The sequence below is a fragment of the Artemia sp. Qi Xiang Cuo genome, chromosome 11 (assembly GCF_049724085.1).
Source record: "Artemia sp. Qi Xiang Cuo chromosome 11, ASM4972408v1, whole genome shotgun sequence".
NCBI classification, from domain to species: Eukaryota; Metazoa; Arthropoda; class Branchiopoda; order Anostraca; family Artemiidae; genus Artemia; species Artemia sp. Qi Xiang Cuo.
In genome coordinates this window covers 49,694,456-49,715,521 of record NC_142804.1, presented here as the reverse complement: position 1 = coordinate 49,715,521, position 21,066 = coordinate 49,694,456, and the positions used below count along the sequence as shown (strand labels likewise).

Genomic DNA, 21,066 nt, shown 5'->3' with positions numbered 1-21,066 from the left:
AAAATTAATTGCTGTCCATTTTTTACTGACATAGTCCTTTTCATTAAAAAAAAAAAAATATTTTTTATCTTTTGGTTTTTGTTTATTTCCTATAAGAATCCATAGTTTGTCTTGCTATAAGTATGTTGTGAGAAAATTTTTCAACAACTTGTAATCCTGACCTGTCAAGTAGGCAAATTTTTAAGACTTAAAAATCAGAAGAGGGTTAACACAGTAGCTTGGCAATACCATACCTGAGTATGTTTCTGGCCCTGGATGCAATACTGAAAATTTTCCTAACCTAACATCCTTTTTAAAATAGCAAAATGTACTTTGTCTAACATTTTACTTAACCCTGCTACACTTTACCCCCCCCCTAATGTGCAAATATATACCGAAAATTAGATATCCCCTATGTATTCTCCCAATACATCTCTCTTGTTTCAACCCATATATATATATATATATATATATATATATATATATATATATATATATATATATATATATATATATATATAAATTGATCAGCTTTCATGAAACAAGAAAAAAAAAAAAAAAAAAAAAAAAAAAAAAAAAAAAAAAAAACAAGTGATAGGTGGTGAAATGTGCTGGAAATAAATAATTTGGGCTAAATATTTGCATATTGGGGGGTTGGGAGTAAAGTATAGCGGGACTGCATGCAAATGTTTTAGCGATAGCTATAATAATTGTTTTAGTACTTGTCTGTTACAGCACCAACCACTCAAGAAGTGAAGCTAGGTTAATCATAATGGAATATACCTAAGTATGATAAAACACAATGCTTTAGAAAAAAATTTGGGCTATACATTTGTACATTAGGGGGTGGGGGTAAATTTCTAGGTGGCACTATAATTTAGCTAAAATGAAAGTGAAAATGTCAACTGATGCCTTTTTTATGCTCTTTCATTATTCAATATTTGCTTCTGTTGCAAATTGCATCTTGAGCCCTTAAAGGGCCCAAAAGGTATTTTATATGAATTATGAAAGAGCATAAAAAAGTATAACATGATGTTTTCACTTTCATCCTAGCTAAATTATATGTCCCACTACAAAGTTACCATGAAATGTATCCACCCCACTAATGTGCAAATATATATCCTGAATTGGAATATACCCTGTTGTTGACAGCAAAGTTTTGAATTGCAAAATTCAATGCTATTTTTGTTGACAGCACTTGAAAAACCTGAAATGTTAGGAAAACAGTTTATATTTGAGTTGTCTAATAAATGAGGTTTGAATTGTTATAAATAAGTATTTTTGAAATATATTACTCATGAACAACTTATTTATTAACTAGTGACTTGTTTTTAACAACTTTTCAGTAACTTAACTAGTGTTGATAACTTCTTTGTATGGTTAAAAAAATGAAATATCTTTGGGGCCCCATTTAAGGGCACAAGATGCAATTTGCAACAGAAGCAATTATTGTATTATGAAAGAGTCTAAAAAAGGCATCAAATGATGTTTTCACTTTCATCCTAGCTAAATTATAGTGCCACCCAGGGTTGCCACCACCATGGATTTATCCATGAAAACATGGATTTTTCAAGAAAGCATGGATTTTCTTTCACATAGCATGGAATTGGCATCGCTCAGAAAACAAATCTTTACAGCAAGCCAAAATAGGTTAGTGGACCAGCTGTCTCACCACTCTTACATCTGTGGCCACAGATGACACTTCAGCTGACATGCTGCAGATGTGCAGGGAATTCAAAACTTCTGGCATGTGATTTGTTTCCAACAGTTTTAACCTTGTCCAAAAACAATAAATCTGAGTCTGCTTTTACCCCCACCAAGGTAATTTGGAAATGGTTGTACAGGAGAGCTATGCTGGTTGAGAGTTGTTTTCTGGGTTCAGCTTTTTGTAGGTTTATTATGGAGACGAGGTACTTTGAGCCAATTTAGAGGGAACAGAAAACAGCTTGAGAGCTGGAATAAGCTTTCAATTATTTACTTGGGATAAATTTCTCAGCATCAAACAAAGTTGTACTTTGTAGTATTTTCACGTGTATAGACAAATTTTATATATAATATGGAAGTTTTTTGGTTCATACAGACATTAAGCAAGTAACTGAAGTTTCGGAGAGTTGAGGACTGATATCTTTTGAAAGGCAGATATTTGACCATTCCGCCAATAGTCCTCTTCAATGGCTTATGGAGGTCAGTGTGGGCAGCATTTGGAGGGTGAGTTATTATAGAACCTTAGACCCATGCAAACAGCTGAACTAGAAGCTCAAATTGCCTTGTCTAATTCTCCCCTTCCCTTACTTTTGATATAGACTGAAGCATCCTAGAAGCCACAGTGTGATAGTACACTCTATAGCTTAGACAGCTAGTTGTTCCAGTACTTTTAGTTTAGTTGTCCACTCAAGCTTTAGAAAGAATTTGCTGATAGCAGTGTTAATTTGGCTGCTGATGCCTGGTTTGTTAGCCCTTCAAAGGGGGAGTCAAATTTCTTCACAAAACCATGGTTAATCTTGACTCTATACTCTGCCAAATGTTACTCCCAAAAATAAGTTCATGTTCCAAAATAATGATATGGATTTACAAGGTTTGTGTCAGTGTTTATGCTCTGCAAACTTGTGTCTTTATTTATATTGGAGGGTTAATGAATAAACCATTCCTGATTGGAATTGGAATACTGGTTATAGAATGTAGAATGTATATATATTTTTTTTGTATTTTCCAAATGTCATGCATCAATTAAGTTCTGTACAAGGCACAAGGTTAGTCAGCTTTTTGTTCTTGCACACCACAGTACTTCTAACAGCGGAAAGGGAAATCACAACAGTTTTGATTCCTATCACCAAGCAACAGAACTCCATTTATTTTCATGTTGCAAAAAAGTTGGGGCACAAATTGGAATCCTGCTCTATCAGAAACAAAAGACACTGTAAGTAAATAATCATAACAGAAATGGGAAAGTTGAGCCCATCTAATCAGACTAGACCCCCATGTTTCTTCATGCAAATGATTTCTAGCCAAATTGCCTATCTTTTCATACAAAGAAATCAGCCAGAAGAAAACAGACGCAAGGGTCCAGCCCAATTTGGGACCAGGATTATGCTTATGGCAGTTTCCTACTTCTTTTATGGTCATTTACTTCTGGTCAGAACCTAGTTTTACTCTTGGTTCACACAGATTTGATCTGATGATTATTGCATTTAATTATGGTTTCTCCCTAATGACAGAATATTCTACATTTTGCTGGTTTGCAGGATATATTGAACTATTCCAGACATTTGACAAACTATCACATGAAAAAAAAAATGTAAACTGTGCACTTTTGCATTGCATCTATATGAAAAAGATCTATGTCATCAAAAAGCTGTACCTATGAGCAACATGAAGCATTGCAAACAGCAAATATTTTTGTACCTATGGCAACAATGCTTGGGGGTGAGCTGCCATGGATTTTTTTCTTGAGCTGGTGGCAACCCTGGTGCCATCTGTAGCATTCCGCTTAATTCCTGCTTAATGCTTGTGCTTAATTCCCTGTTTGTGCCTATACGATGCTTGTGCTTACTTAATACTTGTGCTGTGCTTTTGCTTTTCTTTGTAGGTAGTCAATAAACCTTTACACTAGAAAAGTATTACATGGTGTCAGAAGTGGGATCTCATGGATGCACTACAGCCATCAATCAACTGGGAAGCCAGCTCTCTAGCAGAAGAATGGGACCATTTCCAAGAGCATGCCCAACTGATGTTTGCAGGCCCACTGGCAGGCAAAACAGAGAAAGCTCTCTGTGCCTACCTACTTATCTGGGCTGGAGTGAAAGGACAAGAAATATTCAACACCTTCACTGTTGCAGACGAGGAATGAAACAAAATCAAACGGTACTTTGAGAAATTTAAGGCATATGCATCACCACAGAAGAACACAGTTTTTGCATGGTATCTGTTCCAAAAACGAGACCAAACCGAGGCAGAAAGTGTAGAGAAATATATTACAGAGCTCAAGACATTAGTGAAACCATGTTCTTACTTGAACCCAAACAAAATGGTCTGCAATCACAAACGTACACGAGAAGCTCCTGGCTGAAGGTGATGAACTTATGCTTGAAAAAGCAACCATTATGTGCAGAACCCAAAAAGCGACCCAGGCACAGCTTAAGACATTCCATGGAACTAAGTCTATTCCTGTAAAGCAAGAGATTGATGCCATCTCATACTACCCAAACCGAAAGAGCAGCAGCAAACAAACAAGAAGCAAGTGGCTCAAAGAGCAAACCATGCTACTTCTGTTGCGGAAAATACTCCCCCTCCCAAACCTGTCCAGCAAAGGACAAACCAGGCTCCATCTGCAAAAAGCTACACCATTTTGCACAAGTTTGTCAAAGTAGGACAGTAAACACAGTGGAAGAAGACACTGTCAAAGCGGACTCTAGTGATGAAACTGTGTTCCTGTACTCCATCAAACAAAGCAAAAACAAAGAGGAAGCAGTGATACCTTTGATCATCAACAATCAGTTCCCTGTCCCGTTCAAAATCAACAAAGGGGCCCAGGTACTTTGAGCTCATCACCCCGAAGCCCACAAGCCAGCTCCTCACAAGCTACTGTGGAGCAAGGATCCCTTTAACAGGAGTCTGCAAATTATCATGCAGCTACAAAGATAACCTCAGCAGCAGGCAACAATTCTTTGTAGTAGAAACTTCAGCTGCCCCCATCATAGGCTACCATTCAAGCCTAGATTTGGACCTGATTAAACTGGTACTGAATGTAAACTCAACACCTTCAAGAGTACCATTCCTGAAGGAAAAGCACAAAGAAGTGTTTAAAGGAATCAGGAAACTCAAAGGAGAATGCAACATGTATCTGAAAGACAATACCACCCCAGCGAAATACCTGCGGCCATGCAGGATAAACTTAAGCAAGAACTCAGCCACCTAGAAGACCTAGGGATTATCAAAAAGGTTTCAGTTCAAAAACCCCAACAGAGTGGGTCAATTCGATGGTTATGGTTGAGAAGAAGGACGGGTCCATAAAACTGTGCATAGACCCTTATTTTTACTTCCATTATAGAGGCATTTTTTATAGACGGAAATATGGGCTCTCCATGGGTGCCCCTCTTTCTCCAATACAGGCTGATATTTTCATGGAAGACCTTGAAGAAAGGGCTGTTTTGCAAAGTTCTTTTAAACCTGAATTTTGGGTTCATTTTAAAGATGACATTTTTTTATTTATGGGAGCATGGGGACGAGTCTCTGGGTTCTTTTCTTCACTTGCTCAACTCTTTGCATCCAAAACTGAAATTTACTCAGGAATCAGAGATAGAGAGGCGTCTTCCTTTCTTAGATGTTCTGGTGCACCGAAATGATTCATGTTTCGAGTTTAATGTCTATAGAAAACCCACACATAATGACCATTACTTAAGTTATTCCTCAAATCATTCTCCTGCTGTGAAAAGAGGAGTTGTTACTTCTCTAGTTGATAGAGCATTGAAAGTTTGTTCAACACGTTTCTTGGATTTAGAGCTCAACCACCTTAGAGATATTTTATTTGGGAATGGTTTTCCAATTAGTTTAATAAATTCTGTAATTGCAAAACGCATTGAAAGATTATCAGATAGTTCCACAGAAAACACAAATCAAAGGGAAAATTCAGTTTATCTTGGTCTCCCATATGTTAAAGGGATTTCAGACCACATTTCAAGAAATCTTAGGACAAATAACATTTACACTTATTATAGACCCAAAAAAACTATCAGATCCCAAATTTATCAAGGTAAAGACCCTATCCCAATAGGGGAAAACTCCGGTGTCTACAGAAGTCCTTGTTTGTTTGGTCTTTGGTATATCGGACGAACTGACCAGCGACTAACTGATATATTAACTCAGCACTCTATTTCAATTAATAATACACTTAAAAACCGGAAAAAACCAAAATATTTTGACTCTGCCCTTACAGTCTTGCAGAGCACATTTTTGAAAAACCAGACCATACTATTTTGTTTAATCAAGCTAGTCCTATTTCGCATGACAAAGGTATTGTCCAGCACTACAGAGAAGCTGTTGAAATTTATTAATAACAACATTTAGGTCTAGCTTTAAACAGAGATTCCGGTGGTTTAAGAATAAACGTATCATATTTCGGTTTTCTAAAAAGAGAAGCCGATACTTTAGTAATCCCTGCAACAAAAGTTGAACCACTTTCTCAATCATCGAATTAAACACGGAAACAGCCGCTTAGGTCTCAAAGGGTGTCTGCAAGAAATGCATTAATTAAAATCCGAAAATCAAATTACATAGTTCTCCAACTTATTTAATTGCTGGTTCGTTTTGTTTTTTCGAGTGAATGAATTAATTCCTTCTCTTTGTCAGTTGTTCGCTAGTATCCGTCGATGGCAGTTCATTTTGGATTTTGTGCAAATCGCGGTTATTGGCGAATAACTCGCTTTTATGGTTGTTAGGTAGTTGGTTTTAATTCTTTTAATTTTTTTGCTTTTATTGATACATCGTTTGTTTCGCGCTGAAGAAGAGAGACGTTTGTCCTTTCGAAATATTCACTTTGTTTTTTAAGTATCTTCATTTGGCCTATAAAAACCCCATTTTTGCTTGTTTTTCTTTCTTTATAGACCCTGTGGACCTAAACAAGTCCATCAAAGGGCCCCACTATCCCATTCCCACTCTAGATGACGTCACCTTTCAGAGGAGGATGGAAGATGCCTTTGAAGGCCTAGAGGGTTTCTTCATCATCATTGATGACATGATCATGTATGGTGCAACACAAGAAGAGCACAATGAACACCTAGCAGCAATACTCAAATGTGCCCTAGCTAAGGGTATCCATTTCAACAAAGATAAGCGCAAGTTTTCTGCCTCCAGTGTCAGCTACTTCAGACACATAATCAGCTCCATGGGGATGCAGCCAGATCCTGAAAAGATTTGTGCCATTAACCACATACCAAAAAGAACTGCTAACCCTCCTTGGGATGATCAACTATATTGCCAAATACATACCAAGCCTATCCACAAAAAACAAACCACTCCATGACCTGACCAAAGCAAACCCATTCATCTGGTCAGAGGAACACACCCAGACACTCAAGGACCTGAAACACTCTATAGTGTCAAACACCCCATTCTTGAACCATCAGAGCAAGAACATTGAACTCAGTGTTGACACCTCCAGCCATGGGCTCAGCACCCACCTTGTTTTGGAAGGGCAGGTCACAGCATATGCATCAAGATTTCTCAGCAAGACAGAGCAGAAGTATTCACAACTCAAAAAAGAGTTATACGCCATTGTGTATGGCTGTAAACGCTTCCACCATTATCTGTATGCTTGCCATGTTGACATCACAACTGACCACTGCTGCCTCAAAACCGTTGTAGTGGTTTTGGACGTTGTCCTATTCAAAAATAGGACGTTGTCCTATTCACAAAGCCCCACCACAAGTGCAACAATTAATGCTTCAGCTCCAGCCTTACAACCTAAGGTTCCAACCAGGATCCAAAATCCCAGTTGCTGATGCTCTGTCATGCTTCCATCTTAGCAATACAGATCCAAAACTGGAAGAAGATCTGGATAACTATGTACACCACATAGTATGGAACCTTCCAGCCAGTGACCAGAAGATTGAGCAGATAGGATGGAAACAACACAGGATGAAACCTTGAGCATCCTAGTCAAAACAATTCAAGAGGGCTGGCTGAGTACAAGAAAAGAGTGCTCAACCAACTGGAACATCCAACACAAGCTGTCTTTCACAAAAGGCATTCTTCTCAAGGGAGAAAGATTGATCATTCCCAAGAACCTGCAGTTAGCCACACTCCAGCAGCTACATGAAGCCCACCTTGGAACCGAGAAAACCAAACAGCAAGCAAGGATGTTAGTGTACTGGCCAGGCCTCAGTGCAGACATCAAACAGTACATAACAAAATGCCAAACATGCACCAAGCACATGCCAAACAACTCAAAGGAGCTGATGATCAACCACAGCATAGAAACGCTCCCTTGGCAAAAGATCACTACAGATCTGTTCAAATGGGATGGCTCCAGTTTCCTAGCAACTGTCAATTATCACAGCCGTTTCTTTGAAGTCGACAGACTTACAACAACATTGTCCAATATGGTCATAATGTGACTTAAGGCCCACTTTGCCCAGCATGGCATACCATCACAGCTAATGTCTGACAATGGCCCTCAGTTCACTTCCAGGGAATTCATCAATTTTGCCAAAGCCTGGGGTATTTCACTGAGCACATCTAGCCCTGGGTATCCCAAATCCAATGGACTTGCCGAGAAAGCTGTACATATTATAAAAAACATCATGACCAAGGCAACAGAAAACAGAGAAGACCCCTTTCTGGGTCTATTAGAATACCAGAACACACCAATTGATTGGTTTGCATCTCCTGTGTAACTCCTTATGTCTTGCCAACTAAGATCCATCTTACCATGCACCACACATCACCTAAAAAAGAAGGTCATACCAACCAAACAGTTCACTCAGCAAAGAACTGAAATGCAGAAACGCCAGAAAATTTACCAAAACAAATCAGCCAAGGCTTTAAATCAGCTCAACCCCAGCAATGCAATCCACATTCAGAAAATGCCTGACAGACCATGGAAACAGGCTGTTGTGGTTTCTCATGCAAAACAGCTGCAATTGCACAAACAGTTCTCAAGGGAGACAGATTGATCATTCCCAAGAACCTGCTGTTAGCCACACTCCAGCAGCTACATGCAGCCCACCTTGGAACCAAGAAAACCAAATAGCAAGCAAGGATGTTAGTGTACTGGCTGGGCCTCAGTGCAGACATCAAACAGTACATAGCAAAATGCCAAACATGCACCAAGCACATGCCAAACAACTCAAAGGAGCTGATGATCAACCACAGCATAGAAACGCTCCCTTGGCAAAAGATCACTACAGATCTATTCAAATGGAATGGCTCCAGTTTCCTAGCAACTGTTAATTATCACAGCTGTTTCTTTGAAGTTGGCAGACTTACAACAACATTGTCCAACGTGGTCATAATGTGACTTAAGGCCCACTTTGCCCGGCATGGCATACCATCGCAGCTAATGTCTGACAATGGCCCTCAGTTCACTTCCAGGGAATTCATCAATTTTGCCAAAGCCTGGAGTATTTCACTGAGCACATCTAGTCCTGGGTATCCCAAATCCAATGGACTCGCTGAGAAAGCTGTGCATGCTATAAAAAACATCATGACCAAGGCAACAGAAAACAGAGAAGACCCCTTTCTGGGTCTATTAGAATACCAGAGCACACCAATTGATTGGTTTGCATCTCCTGTGTAACTCCTTATGTCTTGCCAACTAAGATCCATCCTACCATGCACCACACATCACCTAAAGAAGAAGGTTGTCCCAACCAAACAGTTCACTCAGCAAAGAACTGAAATGCAGAAACGCCAGAAAATGTACCACAACAAATCAGCCAAGGCTTTAAATCAGCTCAACCCCAGCAATGCAATCCACATTTAGAAAATGCCTGACAGACCATGGAAACTGGCTGTTGTGGTTTCTCATGCAAAACAGCTGCAAATTGCACAAACAGTTCTCAAGGGAGACAGATTGATCATTCCCAAGAACCTGCAGTTAGCCACACTCCAGCAGCTACATGCAGCCCACCTTGGAACCAAGAAAACCAAACAGCAAGCAAGGATGTTAGTGTACTGGCTGGGCCTCAGTGCAGACATCAAACAGTACATAGCAAAATGCCAAACATGCACCAAGCACATGCCAAACAACTCAAAGGAGCTGATGATCAACCACAGCATAGAAACGCTCCCTTGGCAAAAGATCACTACAGATCTGTTCAAATGGAATGGCTCCAGTTTCCTAGCAACTGTCAATTATCACAGCTGTTTCTTTGAAGTTGGAAGACTTACAACAACATTGTCCAACGTGGTCATAATGTGACTTAAGGCCCACTTTGCCCAGCATGGCATACCATCACAGCTAATGTCTGACAATGGCCCTCAGTTCACTTCCAGGGAATTCATCAATTTTGCCAAAGCCTGGGGTATTTCACTGAGCACATCTAGCCCTGGGTATCCCAAATCCAATGGACTTGCCGAGAAAGCTGTGCATGCTATAAAAAACATCATGACCAAGGCAACAGAAAACAGAGAAGACCCCTTTCTGGGTCTATTAGAATACCAGAGCACACCAATTGATTGGTTTGCATCTCCTGTATAACTCCTTATGTCTTGCCAACTAGGATACATCCTACCATGCACCACACATCACCTAAAAAAGAAGGTCGTGCCAACCAAACAGTTCACTCAGCAAAGAACTGAAATGCAGAAACGCCAGAAAATTTACCAAAACAAATCAGCCAAGGCTTTAAATCAGCTCAACCCCAGCAATGCAATCCACAGTCAGAAAATGCCTGACAGACCATGTAAACAGGCTGTTGTGGTTTCTCATGCAAAACAGCTGCAATTGTACTGGGTGCAGACAAACAAAAATAGATAATTTCCAAATAGATGGTTAACAAAAGTGTTTATAGGGTAAGTTTGTTTCTAGCTAGTTGGATAAAGAAAGTATTGTTGGGGAAAAGTTGCTAGTCAACTAGTTGGAAAATAAATTGTTTTCTGGGGCAATGTTTGTTTCCAGCTAGTTGGCAAAATTAAGTGCTGCTGGGATGAAGTTATTAGTCAACTAGTTGGAAAAATAAAGTTTTGCTGGGGAGAAGTGACTAGTCAACTAGTTAGAAAATGAATTGTTTTCTGGACCAATGTTTCTTTCCAGCTAGTAGGCAAAATTACGTTTTGTTGGGGAGAAGTTATTAGTCAACTAGTTGGATAAATAAAGTTTTGCTGGGGAGAAGTTATTAGTCAACTAGTTGGAAAATAAATTGTTTTCTGGGGCAATGCTTCTTTCAAGCTAGTAGGCAAAATCAAGTGTTGTTGGGGAGAAGTTATTAGTCAACTAGTTGGAAAAATATAGTCTTGTTGGGGAAAAGCTACTAGTCAACTAGTTGGAAAAATTAATTAAAAATTCTAAGAATGAGACAAAAATATTCCTCCAGAAAAGAAACAGACAGATAAATGAAGGAACATACACAATTTATATCCATTAAATGCAAGATAGAAATGAACAAAACTTCAAATATGCATTCATTTTCTTTAAACAGACAGGAGGAATAACCCTCCAAGCTTTGACACTTTTGGGACCAGGTATAAGACTAATTATCCTGGGAATTAAAACAAAAATCCCTGGCTTCAAAGCCCAATATATAACTAAAAATATGTCTCCCATTAAGAGGGAGACAGGGAGAGATACAGAAGTTGTAACATAATAGTAACAATAGGGACATCCACCACATGGCTAATATGGGAGTAAATGTCATTTGTGATGCAAATGAATGCTATATTTAGATTGAGGATACAATTCTATGCATATATTTGCATATTAGGTGGGTGGGGTATATATACTGTGAATATAGAGGCTCTAGAAAATCCATGAATTTCTTAGAAAAACTTGAAAAACAAGGAAAGAAGTGAAGATAAAGGCTCTCCTGCTGCAAACTGTGTCAACTGGGATTATTCTGCATATTATGAAGTAGGAATTGTTTTCTTAATATGTTTCCTTATGTCCAGCTGGACTCCTAGGCTTAAAATACTGGTTGGTTGGCTAATTCAAAGATTTGTATTTATATACACTGTCAAATTAGCCATCTGGTGGTATCCTGTAACAAAACTTATAATTAAATTCGAAAAAAACCCTAGCCTATATTATTAACATATTTCTTAGAAAAACTTGAAAAACAAGGAAAGAAGTGAAGATAAAGGCTCTCCTGCTGCAAAATGTGTCAACTAGGATTATTCTTCATATTATGGAGTAGAAATTGTTTTCCTATTATGTTTCCTTATGCCCAGCTGGACTCCTAGGCTTAAAATACTGGTTGGTTGGTTGGCTAATTCAAAGATTTGTATATATATACACAGTCAAATTAGTCATCTGGTGGTATCCTGTAACAATAGTGATAATTAAATTTGAAAAAAACCCTAGCCTATATTATTAACATATTTTATGCTATTCAGAATAAATTCTAACTATTATTAGTCAACTAGTTGGAAAATGAATTGTTTTCTGGGGCAATGTATCTTTCCAGCTAGTTGGCAAAATTAAGTGTTGCTGGGGAGAAGTTATTAGTCAACTAGTTGGAAAAATAAAGTTTTGCTGGGGAGAAGTGACTAGTCAACTAGTTAGAAAATGAATTGTTTTCTGGACCAATGTTTCTTTCCAGCTAGTAGGCAAAATTATGTTTTGTTGGGGAGAAGTTATTAGTCAACTAGTTGGATAAATAAAGTTTTGCTGGGGAGAAGTGACTAGTCAACTAGTTAGAAAATGAATTGTTTTCTGGAGCAATGTTTCTTTCAAGCTAGTAGGCAAAATTAAGTTTTGTTGGGGAGAAGTTATTAGTCAACTAGTTGGAAAAATTAAGTTTTGTTGGGGAGAAGCAATTAGTCAACTAGTTGGAAAAATTAATTAATAATTCTAAAAATGAGACAAAAATATTCCTCTGGAAAAGAAACAGACAGATAAATGAAGGAACATACACAATTTATGTCCATTAAATGCAAGATAGAAATGAGCAAAACTTCAAATATGCATTCATTTTCTTTAAACAGACAGGAGGAATAACCCTCCAAGCTTTGACACTTTTGGGACCAGGTATAAGACTAATAATCCTGGGAATTAAAACAAAAAATCCCTGGCTTCAAAGCCCAATATATAACTCAAAATATATCTCCCATTAGGAGGGAGACAAGGAGAGAGACAGAAGTTGTAACACAACAGTAACAATAGGGACATCCACCACATGGCTAATATGGGAGTAAATGTCATTTGTGATGCAAATGAATGTTATATTTAGATTGAGGATGCAATTCTAAGTATATATTTGCATATTAGGTGGGTGGGTGGGTGTATATATACTTTGAATATAGAGGCTCTAGAAAATCCATGAATTTCTTAGAAAAACTTGAAAAACAAGGAAAGAAGTGAAGATAAAGGCTCTCCTGCTGCAAACTGTGTCAACTGGGATTATTCTGCATATTATGAAGTAGGAATTGTTTTCTTAATACGTTTCCCTATGTCCAGCTGGACTCCTAGGCTTAAAATACTGGTTGGTTGGTTGGTTGGCTAATTCAAAGATTTGTATATATATACACTGTCAAATTAGCCATCTGATGGTATCCTGTAACAATAGTGATAATTAAATTTGAAAAAAACCCTAGCCTATATTATTAACATATTTCTTAGAAAAACTTGAAAAAACAAGGAAAGAAGTGAAGATAAAGGCTCTCCTGCTGCAAATTGTGTCAACTGGGATTATTCTGCATATTATGAAGTAGGAATTGTTTTCTTAATACGTTTCCCTATGTCCAGCTGGACTCCTAGGCTTAAAATACTGGTTGGTTGGTTGGCTAATTCAAAGATTTGTATATATATACACTGTCAAATTAGCCCTCTGATGGTATCCTGTAACAATAGTGATAATTAAATTTGAAAAAAACCCTAGCCTATATTATTAACATATTTCTTAGAAAAACTTGAAAAACAAGGAAAGAAGTGAAGATAAAGGCTCTCCTGCTGCAAATTGTGTCAACTGGGATTATTCTGCATATTATGAAGTAGGAATTGTTTTCTTAATATGTTTCCCTATGTCCAGCTGGACTCCTAGGCTTAAAATACTGGTTAGTTGGTTGGCTAATTCAAAGATTTGTATATATATACACTGTCAAATTAGCCATCTGATGGTATCCTGAAACAATAGTGATAATTAAATTTGAAAAAAACCCTAGCCTATATTATTAACATATTTTATGCTATTCAGAATAAATTCTAACTATTATTAGTCAACTAGTTGGAAAATGAATTGTTTTCTGGGGCAATGTTTGTTTCCAGCTAGTTGGCAAAATTAAGTGTTGCTGGGGAGAAGTTATTAGTCAACTAGTTGGAAAAATAAAGTTTTGCTGGGGAGAAGTGACTAGTCAACTAGTTAGAAAATGAATTGTTTTCTGGACCAATGTTTCTTTCCAGCTAGTAGGCAAAATTATGTTTTGTTGGGGAGAAGTTATTAGTCAACTAGTTGGAAAAATAAAGTTTTGCTGGGGAGAAGTGACTAGTCAACTAGTTAGAAAATGAATTGTTTTTTGGAGCTATGTTTCTTTCCAGCTAGTAGGCAAAATTAAGTTTTGTTGGGGAGAAGTTATTAGTCAACTAGTTGGAAAAATTAAGTTTTGTTGGGGAGAAGCTATTAGTCAACTAGTTGGAAAAATTAATTAATAATTCTAAAAATGAGACAAAAATATTCCTCTAGAAAAGAAACAGACAGATAAATGAAGGAACATACACAATTTATGTCCATTAAATGCAAGATAGAAATGAACAAAACTTCAAATATGCATCATTTTCTTTAAACAGACAGGAGGAATAACCCTCCAAGCTTTGACACTTTTGGGACCAGGTATAAGACTAATAATCCTGGGAATTAAAACAAAAAATCCCTGGCTTCAAAGCCCAATCTATAACTCAAAATATATCTCCCATTAGGAGGGAGACAAGGAGAGAGACAGAAGTTGTAACACAACAGTAACAATAGGGACATCCACCACATGGCTAATATGGGAGTAAATGTCATTTGTGATGCAAATGAATGTTATATTTAGATTGAGGATGCAATTCTAAGTATATATTTGCATATTAGGAGGGTGGGTGGGTGTATATATACTTTGAATATAGAGGCTCTAGAAAATCCATGAATTTCTTAGAAAAACTTGAAAAACAAGGAAAGAAGTGAAGATAAAGGCTCTCCTGCTGCAAACTGTGTCAACTGGGATTATTCTGCATATTATGAAGTAGGAATTGTTTTCTTAATACGTTTCCCTATGTCCAGCTGTACTCCTAGGATCAAAATACTGGTTGGTCAATTGGCTAATTCAAAGATTTGTATATATATACACTGTCAAATTAGCCATCTGGTGGTATCCTGTAACAATAGTGATAATTAAATTTGAAAAAAACCCTAGCCTATATTATTAACATATTTCTTAGAAAAACTTGAAAAAACAAGGAAAGAAGTGAAGATAAAGGCTCTCCTGCTGCAAAATGTGTCAACTAGGATTATTCTGCATATTGTGGAGAAGGAATTGTTTTCCTAATATGTTTCCTTATGCCCAGCTGGACTCCTAGGCTCAAAATACTGGTTGGTTGGTTGTCTAATTCAGAGATTCGTATATATATACACAGTCAAATTAGCCATCTGGTGGTATCCTATAACAATAGTGATAATTAAATTTGAAAAAAACCCTAGCCTATATTATTAACATATTTCTTAGAAAAACTTGAAAAACAAGGAAAGAAGTGAAGATAAAGTCTCTCCTGCTGCAAATTGTGTCAACTGGGATTATTCTGCATATTATGAAGTAGGAATTGTTTTCTTAATATGTTTCCCTATGTCCAGCTGGACTCATAGGCTTAAAATACTGGTTGGTTGGTTGGCTAATTCAAAGATTTGTATATATATACACTGTCAAATTAGCCATCTGATGGTATCCTGTAACAATAGTGATAATTAAATTTGAAAAAAACCCTAGCCTATATTATTAACATATTTTATGCTATTCAGAATAAATTCTAACAATTATTAGTCAACTAGTTGGAAAATGAATTGTTTTCTGGGGCAATGTATCTTTCCAGCTAGTTGGCAAAATTAAGTTTTGCTGGGGAGAAGTCATTAGACAACTATTTGGAAAAATTATTTTTTTCTGGGGAGAAGTTATGTGAACTAGTTGGCAAATTTAGATTTTTCATATAGAGATATGCCAAATTTTCTAACTAGATGACCAAAATGTTTTTAATTATAAGGAGATTGAATATTACCATTCTATATAAGCTTATAAACTAATTTTTTCCAATAGTCAAAGGGTGGAGTCCTGGTTAGGCCTAGTTTATGTTAGTAATAGAATCATGTAGGCCTACATGTCAAGCCTACCAGTAAAACCATTAAAACATTACTGACTGTATGTAAAAATTGTGCTAACCTAATATTTTTTAGGTATGGCTCCCAGATCATTCAATACTTTTAGCCTAGTGAAAATTTGATAAATATCTACCAAATCATATTATTGAGTTAGCCTAGGAATAAAGTGAATGCACCATTCAATGCTTTTTTTATGCTTATTATGGTATTTGTTTAGCCTTGTGATGCATCATAAGGAGACATGTTAAGAAAACAATTCTTACTTTAAAATATGTATAATGATCCTAGTTCTTATATTATCCAACAGGAGAACCTTTATCATCAAGTCTTTCCTCTAAAAATCCTTCTGTTTCAAGCTTAAAAGAAATTGTTTCCAAAACCTAAAAGTACCACATTGCTCAAGTCTTTTGAAATTGCTGCTGTAAACTGCCGCCAAATAAGTTGTTTTATAGATAGCATTTAGCACGTGTTTAGTATGTATGTCAAAAAACGTGTTTAAAGAAAAAGTAGTGGTAAATTGAAATTATAGAATTTGTGAATTCTGTTTTAAATCATGCCATTAACAAAAAAAAACAGAATTTTCGCCAGTGCTCATTAAAAAAAAAACTCATTAAAAAAAAATTCTGTGCATCTTTTGTAACCTAACCTGATAACTTCAATTCAAAATCAACGGATTTTTTATATAATTTTTTTTATGTTATTTCATTTCTTTTCAATGCCGTGCATATTTTGTATTTTCGGTTTTTTGCCGAAAATACAACATTTTGATTTTTGCCACTGCTATTAATATTTTGTATTTACTCCACTGCTATTCGCCCTTTGCCACTGCTCTTTAAAAAAAAATATTAAAAAGACTGGCATGAACACTATCTATAAAAGAACTTATTAGGTGGCAATTTAAAGCGGCAATTTAAAAAGACTTAAGCATTGAATTTTCAACGTGTTGATATTTAGATGAGTTTTCTCTTTTGAGAATTTCTAGAGGGAAGACTTGATGATAAAGGTTCTCCTGTTGGATAATGTAAGAACTAGGATCACTATACATATTTTAAAGTATGAATTGTTTTCTTAACATGTCTCCTTATGATGCGTCACAAGGCTAAACAAATACCCTTATTACAAATATAATAAGCATTTCTATCGGAAATTAATTTCAGCCCCCCCCCTTTATATATGCCTAACCTAACCCTGAACTGGCATATATAGGGGGGGCTGAAATTCATTTCCGATAGAAATGCTTGTTATATTCAGAATCAGCATAAAAAAGGCATCAAATGGTGTATTAACTTTAATCCTAACTCAATAATATGATTTGGTAGATATTTACCGAAAATTTTATCAGCATAGCCTAGCTATGATAGGCTACACAAATCGGTCTTTACCTGTCTAATGCAAGATCCCAATCCTTAAAGTTTATATGAAATGGCTGACTTTATAAGATTACAATACTCATGATAAACACAGTTTAAAAATTGAACTCCATTTTGAAATTATTTTTGATTTCTTTTAGGCTATTTCTTCTGCAAATAAATTTTAAGAGAACCTACGGTCAGTGTTGCCGCTTGACCGGTACCAATAAGCGGTGCTGGCCGATGGAAAAAACGGTGTTTTGCGGTATCCTTTTACCGAAACACGGTATAATTTATGGTATATTTTGATACCCTCAATGCAAATACGTCGTCAATAGTTTCAACAAAAAACTTAATTTTTAAAAGAATTAACTAATTATTACTTTTCTAGCAAACGAATACTATTCTTTATTATTTTTTTTAAGTGGTGGATTTTATTGACTTTGAACAAGAAATGTAGAATTAAAAGGAAAAGAGACATCCCCCGGATAGCCAACTCATATAAAAAAGGGAAAAATTGTCCCCAATGATAAATTCATATCTTTTTTCCACTTTTTGGCACTCTCACCCGTTCTTCATCACTAATAACTCGTCCAGACCATCCGTTCTCTAGAAAATTGGAAGCAGGATAATCTACTCTTTTATGTTTTAAACTAGATTAAAAGTTTATTTATCAACATTTGTTTCATTTTTGGCACTATCTCCAGAAACACTGTGTACACTGTCGTTTTTGTCCGATTTTTCTATTTTTGGATCCTCTGATATACCGGCCTTGAAATCGGAAAAACGAGACAAGTGTGCCAGTCTACACTTCCATTCTTCCTCTACATTTTTTTTTTTTTTGAATAAAGTATACAGTTTAATGTATTCCAAGAGACGAGAATGCTAGATTGAAAACTTTTTGCTGGCTCGGCAAATATGCCGAACAACATTCTCAAACCAGATACTCATTTTTCCCCCTTTTTTAATTTTATTTTTCAATTTTAGTTGGTTTGTGCTACAGAAGCAGTTTTTACGCAACTTACTTCCTTCTATATCTAAAAAAAAATAATGTAAAGAATAATAAAATTTTTAGTGATGCTTTTCTACAATTTGAACTTTTCGAGGGAGCGTATTATTTGCTTGTTTTAAAAAATCCTCGGCATGGTTTGGTTTTTGATTTGTCAGCATATTTTTACTTCTTCCCTCGCCTCAAAGCAAAGAAGGTAGTGACACCCTTGTCTACATAAGTGCCCAAGACATAATTGTTTGAAACTGTATTTCTTTAACCCTCCTTTCTTTACCGAAGCTTGACTTCATCACCAGGACAAACCCTAATTAAACTGATTGATCGAAATCAAATGTTGAAGGTATTTGGAGACATGAGAACTAGGCTTGAAAAGATTGCATCTTGCTTTATGTGCACTTACTGGACTTGTGATGACCTTAAGGCCATTTTTTATACCAAAAGTAACTCTCGCAGCTTTCATGGGAGAAATAATGTATAATGACTCTGAGATGCGGCATTGTCTGAAAAAAAATAAGGAAAAATAGAGAACAAAATGACTAGCAAAAAAAGCGTTACTATGATCACGACTAGATTTTTAATGACAATTATCATATTAAAGATACTAAAACGTTAAAAGGAATCATTCGCATAGACAGACAAAGGTCACTCGGTATCAGACAGCGTGGTCATGCTCGTCATGACTTTCATTGGCCTCATTATACAAAACATTTTGATTCACAGCAGTGCTGTCACTTCAGGTTGTTTTACCGTTCACTCGAGGTACATGTCTAACAAGTATCAGTTCTAGCCCCCCCCTTGTCATGGCTTGACCTACCTTTTTGATGACGGTTCAGACTGCAGTCCACTTTTAATGTCAACAAAAGAGTTAGAAAATGAATCTGCTGACGTTTTAATGAACTAAGATGATTTTGCTGACGTTTTATTGAACTAAGATGATTTTGCTGACGTTTTATTGAACTAAGATGATTTTGCATGTCAGTTTTGACTTCCTCTAAAAAAAAAAAAGGCGGTCAGCAATGACATTGGATATTGGCAACGAAAAAGTATTGTATCAATTTTGAAACGTTTGGAAACATTACTGCTCCGGTTGCAGATTTTAGTGTAAGAATATGGCACCAATAAACCACAATGACAGAGTCGTCTAAATTTTCAAGATTTAAACCTTCAGATAAAGTTACACTCGGTATGAACTGCCATTCCTGGTCCATCTTTGCCTTATTCCATATGCCAGCGGTATAGTACTAAAAAAATTAATGACGACTAGAAACTCTCAGCTCGTAACTAGAGGGGTCAGAAAATAGAGAAAGTCGTTTATCTTTTCAGAGAAGCGAAAACGATCTAGATGTTGTTTGATGTTCACATGTGAGAGATATTTAATAACAAGAGTCCCAATACAACGTGTGAGTATCCCACAACTCGAGAATACGCCTTGTCGAATTTTCAAATGAAAGCCAACAGGTGGGAGCCAAAGCAAGGAATATGTGTTGTTCCACGTAAGTGAAGAATCAGATATATTTATTCTTATATGCATCTTGTTATTTTTTACTGTGTTAAAACTAATTTCAAAACTGTTTGCATAAATCTTCCTGACTCTTAGATTTTTTTTTTTATAATTAAGATTTGCAACCAGGGCATATTAATGACAGCTTAATTTCACAACTGTAACCCATGGTTATTTTTCTTCAACAAACCTCTTGACTAAGTGATTTATTCCCACTGAGGGTGCAATATCCCATCTAGTTCTGTATGGGAACGCCTGTCTTCTTAACTTGGTCCGTGCCTCCAACCAACTGACTGAAAATAACAGATACTGATCCATGATTAAACTTTAACAGAACAAGTAAATATACCAGTAAATCCAATATGACATTACAGAATCTGACACAAAAAGAGTTGTTTGGCTACAGACTGATCTATTGTCTAATCAGTATTCGCTGAGAAAAGGTTAGTTTTTAGGTTGAAAAGAAGCTTTTCATGAAAATGAAATGCCAGAGCCTGTTAGCAATGTTGGTTGCTTTTATTCTAATCAGACTAGCATGGCTCTGCAAATTCGGCCGTGGCATACTTTTCACGAACTTCAGCACGTTGTCAGTGACCGAATAGGGTATATCATGTTCAGCAAGAAATGAGACAAGCCTTGCTTCAATTGTGGCCTCCTTTTCGTTTTTGGAACAAGTTATGAACAAGTGGCAGAGTCTGAGAAGACGAAGCAATCGATGTATTTTCATTAGCCCCTGACAATAAAGGTTACAGATGGGCTGCCCAATGGTTAATGAATCAGCAACTTCTGCAACTTCGCATTCACATTTGATCTGAATGAATGATATTCAATAAGAAATCAGGTAAAAGTTAAAAAATAGATATTTTTCTAAATTTTGGAATGCATGTTCTACAGGAAATGAATGTTATCCTGTATTTGAATACAGTATTAAGTTTTAAATGAAATAGCATTTTTATTTCTTAACCATTGTTCAGCTTTCTGAATTTCACAAATACTTATAATAACTTCTTTTACTGCACATTGTTCAGTCTATTGGGCTGTAAAAACGGAAAGATAATGACCGAAAGAAGCAAGAAAGAATAGCCCGGGACTACTTATTTACTCAATTCTAGAATAGTATTCGCTCTGCTTTGCAGTGTCTGTACACCTTTACCATATTAACGGTTTATAATTACTTTCATTCAGGCACCTGACTGATATAAAATATTTGCTCTTGGAAGCACGTTAATTACTAGT

The 21,066-nt window shown here is 36.4% G+C and overlaps 1 protein-coding gene across 1 annotated transcript in view; it reads right to left on the bottom strand.

The window, feature by feature from the left end:
- The window catches only part of LOC148947084 (roundabout homolog 2-like), a 150,849-nt gene extending 133,383 nt beyond the window's left edge, over positions 1 to 17,466 (bottom strand). The window contains exon 1 of the mRNA XM_089096507.1: positions 17,354 to 17,466. The gene's annotated coding sequence lies outside the window, so the exon portion shown is untranslated. The remainder of the gene's footprint in view (positions 1 to 17,353) is intronic.
- Positions 17,467 to 21,066: the final 3,600 nt, after the last annotated feature.